The following is a 7,148-nucleotide window of genomic DNA, read 5'->3' as shown; positions in this document are numbered from 1 at the left end:
TCAACTCACTGTCAGACTGATTTGAATTGCCGGTTTGACAATTGTATTTATAACAAGCTTTTGGCACATCACCGGTACAACAAATTTCTTTTCGCACATTCCGCTTGTCTCGGCGCGGAATGGGTCCTGGATCAGCCAATGAGAGAAAGAAACCATTCTTCTTCCCCTGGCGCGATTGGTCGTTTGCGGGGTACAAGGTATGAGGTACGGAGATGCAGATGAGGAATAAACCTAAACTGTCTTCCACGCTTCTGATTGTGTCGTTTTTTTTTTCTTTAGCTAATTTGAAGAATCGCATGCTTTAAGATGAGCAACAGATGTTTGAACGTGCTGGGAGCCAAACTGGGCCAGCACAGTTCTAATTTGGGGTGAGGAGAACACTTGAAAGTGTCCATATAGGGGCGACCTGTTTTGCGCAGCTTTTCTCGGGACTCGCTATGATCATAGTTTGAGTTGTTCTTCGTTTGTGTATGAATACAATGTAAGAGCTAAACATTTCTGGATGGAGTTCGTGAACTTTGACAAATAAGTAGGATTTTAATGTTCATTCATAGCTAAAACTTGAAATTCGTTAAAGTGATCATTCTCGACAGTAGATTTGCCACTGCTGCAATACTTCTTTTTATTAATTTTCTCCCAAAAATGCATGAAATTCATCGTTTCTATTATCTAAACTAAAGCTTATCAATCGTTCTTAAATTCGTTCTAGTAAGTATAGTAAGGCATCAAACTATTATAAAAATGAAATTAGTTTGAAGGTAATCCGATCACACTTTATGACGCACATACGATTCGTTCCGTATTGATTATCATTGTTAAGACAAACAATCCTTCCAACTTTAATTGCAGCTTTTTGAGGGGTGTTATTTTATTTACAGCTTTCTCAACCAAATTGTTGAAAAACAAACTATAAAATTCCATGATTGAATACTTTATTCTTCCCGCAAAACCCACGCGCAACAAAACCAACAACAACCAACAAATCGAGTACTTCAACAATGTAACCCATAAATTGTACGTGAAGCATAATAAACGCTGTCCCCAAAAATGTAAATGTCATTTGACACCTCGGAAGGTACCGCCATACCATGAATCATCCCGTCTTCAAATCCGGAAATTTGAGAAAGTTGCACTAACCTAAAATGTGTGTAACATTGATTGAGCACCGGCGCGAAAAGGGCGATCACCTGAGCTAACTTCCTCGTGGGAAACCTTTTCTCGTATAATTCACTGTATGCGTCACCATTGTTTGGAGACTTTAGTAGTTAGACAATGAAACGCTCCCACTGATGACACAAATCAGCCGTTCTAATTGTCAGTTAATTGCGATTTTCAAATCAGATAAAAACCATTTAGGATCAGCGAGTTCATCAATCTATCCGCTCGTTTCGATTCGATTCAGATGTCAATCAGATTGTCGGGGATACTCGATCATTGTCAACCCGGGGGTGTTTACTGACGAAAGCTAGTACACAAGAGTGTACACAGTAGCATGATTCTGAAATTGGATATACAAGTCGCAAGTGGTTATTATTGGGGGACGGTACACTTTATGTCATCAATAGTTCCCACACTCCGTCTTCAGATATTGGACAGTAACACTTAGTGAAGCATCTCATTACAATTGAAAAAAAAAAAACATTGAAACGAATCTGATCGAATATATCGATTTTTAGTCTCAGTCTCAACTCTTCCGACATCTTTAAATCGAATATTAGGCAATATTATTATTTTGTACACTGTTTTCCACATTTCTACGAAGAGCACCATGATTAACAAATTTAATGGTCGAACACGGGACAAAAGGGACGTGGAAATCTTGTTTTATGCTTTTTGTAACTTACTTTTTATCAAACCCGATCGCCAGAACTTTTCCCCGAACACGGACCATCATCCTTCGCACCAGCTGTTTTCCTACTTATATGGTATTGTTGCGTCATTCAATTAGCAAAAGGCTAATCAGTCTCATGCTGTTCCAGAAAAAGCAGCAATCTCGTCTGAAGGTTCATGATTCCGGAAGCTACAGAAGCGTCACTTTTCAGTCCGCAGCTGCGATTTGCAAATTGGTCGATAAACGGGAAGAATTTCTGGGAATTTTCGTCTCTTTTTTTATTTAACCATGTTTCAAAATACCGTTTTGTCTCATATTCCTAACAGTCTCAAATTCCGAACACTTCATTTTTAAATGTAAATTTACTAAACTTTTATGTGATAAATAATTGAATAATGAAAACACACACATTCTTTGAGGTATAGGCTTCACTTTGACATCATTTACAGATATTGATACAGCCTATAAGTTATAATATTAGACATTTGCAAAAAAGTGACAGTCAAAACCAATGATAAAATATTTGTATCAGCAAATTCCGCAAAAAACAAGCATTGTTCATTTTTCAGTATTGGTAGTTGTTTCAACTATTTTGTTTGCTGTTTTCATGTTAAGTGCTAGAGAATGTAAGAACAAACAATAACTGGTTGAAAAAAATGATATTTCATGCAGAAATCTTCATTAAAATTAATATAGAAGTAGTGTTCGGAATATGAATCAAGTTTCTACGCATGATTCAAATTCCGAACACTTCATTTTAAAATGTAAATTTACCGAACTTTAATGGTTAATGAATGAATAATCAAAACCCTGAAATTCTTTGTGTTTTAGCCTTCATTTTAACTTCATTTACAGGTAACGATACAGCCTATAATTTTGTAATATTAAGCATTTGCAAAAAAGTGACAGTCAAAACCAATGTTAAGATGTTTGCGTTAGCAAAATCTGTGAAAAACAAGCATCGGTAATTTTTTAGTTTTTTTGTAGTTTTTCAACTATTTTGTTTGCTGTTTTCATGTTGAGTGCTAGAAATTGTAAGAATCTACAATAAATGGATGAAAAGAATGATGTTTTATGCAGAAATCTTTATTTAAATTAGTGTTCGGAATTTGAATCAAGCTTCTACGCTTAGCTCAAATTGCGAACACTTCATTTTTCAATGTGAATTTCCTGAACTTTAATGTTAAAAATATTGTAATATCTTGTAATATTGTAATATGGACTTCATTTTAATACAGGGTGGGCCATTTAAAGTGGAAGGACTTGTTTTTGCAATAGCAAAGTTAAGAAGTGGAATTTAAAAATTTTTTTTTTTTGAAATTAATTTATTTTGGTCCAAGGAGATTTGTTCTAACTACTTTTTGATTATGATATCTCGTAAATGACCACCTCTGGCCTTGACCGCAAAATGTGCCCTTTTTTCGGCATTTTCCATCACTTTGCTCAATGTTTCGGCCGATATGGCAGCAATTTCTTGTCGGTCTTTCAGCGCAGCCAGGGTCCTTGGTTTACCAGTGTATACCTTGGATTTTAAATATCCCCATAAAAAAAAGTCAGGAGGCGTCAAATCAGGTGATCTCGGTGGCCAGTCATAATCGCCGTTTTTCGATATTAATCTTCCGGGGAACATTTCGCGCAATAATTTGGTTGTGGCAGCCGCTGTATGGCATGTTTATACGGAAACATTTTCAAATCAACACGAATTATGCGTCGGAGAGTGGTTTGAGCGATGCCTAACTCTTGCGAACGATGGCGACCTGATGTCGATGGAGTCTCTGCAACACTGGCTCGAACGGCATCATTATTCTCGTCGAAACGTCTTGGTCGTTGTCTGGACAGATGACTGGCATTACCAACACTACCAGACGATATAAATTTGGCATATAATGTCTCCAGGCGATGTTTTAACTTTATTTTTATTTTTCCACGCACGTTTAGTTAACACAATTGAGAAGTTATTTTGAATGTACAGCTGAACAATTTCAGCGCGTGGTTTAGGTGTGTATTGTTCCATGGTTAAAATTGTACTGAAATGACGCTTCCAACGCGGTATGACATTTGTTAATCTGACATCTCTGTCAAAAGTTATGGGGTTGCCAGATGCTTCCACTTTAAATGGCCCACCCTGTATCATTTACAGGTATCGATACCGATATAGCGAAACCATGGTCCCGAAACCATGTAAACTATAAAAAACAAATGCAATCAATAATTACAAAGCAAAATCCAAATTTTTTGGAAGTATAAAATTTTTCGAAAAAAGACTAGCTAATTGACTTCAATATGATATCGATCCAGTAGTTCAAAAGTTATGATTTTTTTTTAATTGCATTTCTGCTGTTCGGAATTTGAGACAAAAGTGTTCGGAATATGAGTCAGTGACAAAAATGGTGTTCGTAATTTGAGACGAAAGTGATTAAACATGTTTTTAGTTTTTCACCATGAATATGTATTTGTAAATCAAATTTATTGTAGTCAAATGAAAAAGAAGGCTCTATTGTATCTAAAAATCAAATTAATTTCGCGTAAGTGCACCATTTTGAGTAATGAGACACTGTTTAATGGCCATCAAAGCTTAAGTGTTCAGAATTTGAGACAAAATGGTACTCTGTGAAGGTAGGAAGTTTTTTCCCAGGTTTTTTTTTTCTAAAATCCTAAATTCCCTGAAGCTTTTAACAACGCGATCGTAAATTTTCAGTTAATTTTTGTAGAGCTTCCTGGAGGGTTTCATTACCTCCGGACTTTGCTCCACGTTTCGGTCCGGTAAAACTTTTACCTTGGAACTTCTCAAACCATGCCTTTTCTTTGCTTCTTTCACTTAGGATTGCGAAATTTCTACCATTTTCGGCACGTCTCTCGAAGAAAAATTCGCGTTTCATTCGGAAAAAACCATCACATTCAAATGATTCTAAGTATCAGCTGCCTTTGCCTTACTGTATCTTTCGAGATTTCGTTCGATGATCAGATGTAATCTTAAACGAAGAAGTCTCACTGGAAAGGCGCAGTGTCTGACCAGATTGTGTGGGGTTTAATGAAATAAAACGTGAGATGCTTAACTCGGATTAAGTCTCAGTCACAGGGTCGGTCCTCCGACCCACATGGCGAGGCTTTGGTTTTGTCATTGAATGCAATACAGCGGCTGTTCAGAATGGCTCCATATGACGTTGATTCACCTTTTGAGAAAGGGTCTTCAGCTGATAATGTTAAGTTCTTCGGTTCTTCGATGATTTGGGTTGAATTCGACGTTACGGTGGCAGGATTCACCTCAACTGGAAGGATGCGGTGCTTGTTTATCGGCCACTTCGTTGCCACAACCAGGGCCAAGGAGAATGCTGATAACGCGTCCCAGTGACCACTTTTATAGCGGAATGTTCTCCTCCTTGAGAAAAACGATGGATCCTACGGCGAGGTTGCCGCTAGCTCGATTCCAGCGGGATCATAAGGGACACACACCAGTCCGCAAATCGTCCACTGAACTTTGATAGATTGAGCTCCGGCAATCGATCGTTTTCATCGGTTTGACAGATGGTGGAGGAAGAGGTACTGGTGGACTTCGACTTTTCAAAAATCTTATCTTCTTCGGTCATTTTCACTCAATTGAGCTCACTTTAGTTTTCACGGATTTGATCAGCAACTATTCGTATGTCGCTTCCACCAACGCTTGTTTTTTCGATATGTTTGAACTTATTTTATCAGTCCTTATAACCTTATCCCCTCCTTTTCTTTCTTCGCGAGCAATCAGTACCCTTCTTTCTAACAATATAATAAGTTGGAATGTAAATACATAATAGATATAAGAATAGCTTCAAAAATTGAGTGTGATCATCTACATTGTTACAGTCTCCTTATATCCCATTCTTTTTCTGAAGAAAATATTACACCCTTCTAAGCTCGAGTCGATCGCGAGTAATTGGTTTCCTACCTTATCATTATCCTACCTTAGAATTGAGGACAAATGTTTATATATACTAGTAACTATATAGTTATAAGTTTGGGCCCTTCGTACTTATGTAACTAAGCCTGTGAAAATAAACGAATTTAATTTAAAAAAAACTTTTTTAGTATACTCGAACCGCCAAGCAATCGATCACAGCGATATGCAAACAATATCGAATCAGACTAACTCAGGATACAACAATACCACAGGATTATTAATACCAAACCAATATCCACGTACCACATATCTGATGAAATTTTCTGTGTATATAAAAATCTCCTGTCATTTTGATGAAATTATACACAAAAACTTGGTAGGCATGAGGATAGGTCGTAAACTATATACAAGGGTCGGTCAAAAAAAAATAAGTTTCAGTGCCTCAGAAATCGCGGTAAATAAAGTTAGGACAAAAAACAATAAAACGTAAATAAAACGTAATCTACGTTTTATTTTCTATTTTTCTACATAATCGCCGTAACGTTCGAGGCATTTTTCATAGCGTGGCACGAGTTTTTCTATTCCGAGCGCGAAGTGCGTAGCGTCCAACTTTTTGAAGTACGATGTAATTGCGTCACGCATTTCTTCAGTGTTATCGAATCGTTGACCGCCGAACGCCTGTTTCATCACCGGGAATAAGTGATAGTCGCTAGGGGCGAGGTCTGGGGAGTAAGGAGGATGCTCGAACACAGTCCATTTGAATTTTTTCAATTTCTCTTGAGTTACGCGAGCAGAATGGGGCCGCTCATTATCGTGGATGAGGAACATTCCTTTCGTCAATAAAGCTGGCCTTTTGTTCTTAATCGCGGTTCTCAATCGGTCCAAAACTTCACAATAGTACGATGATGAAACAGGCGTTCGGCGGTCAACGAAGAAAAAAAACTGGAGTTCATCGTTGACACACATCGTTCATACGATTCTCTCCATGCTCTTCTTCAATTGCACTAACATTCCCAATGTAGTATTACTTGCGTCGTTTTTATTGGTACTTAGTTGGCCTTCTATGCCAATACGCCTTAAATGTATTCCGATTACCAAGCTCTAGAATATGTGTGCCTATAATGCAAGTCAGAAGGGTTTATAGTATTTGACGAAAAATCCTCCGGCCATTTTGAAGGAACATGAGAGATATTGCATAAACAATAAGATGAGAACGCGCCACAGGTACTTCGTTCATTATGAACATCATTTCCCATTTAAAAATAATATTTATAAACATTCAGTTTGTGGGAACGTAACCTACAAGAGAGTGTGCTAAATGATTTTTATGTGTATCATATGATGCTTCGACATGGTTAGGATAACAGCATTCTACTATGTCGAAAGCTGTGCCAACAATTTATGATCGACTTGTACGCGAAGGTAGAGAGCGAACGATCGCGA

The sequence above is a fragment of the Toxorhynchites rutilus genome, chromosome 2, assembly GCF_029784135.1.
Source record: "Toxorhynchites rutilus septentrionalis strain SRP chromosome 2, ASM2978413v1, whole genome shotgun sequence".
Classification (NCBI taxonomy): domain Eukaryota; kingdom Metazoa; phylum Arthropoda; class Insecta; order Diptera; family Culicidae; genus Toxorhynchites; species Toxorhynchites rutilus.
Note: the sequence above shows the minus strand (reverse complement) of the source record.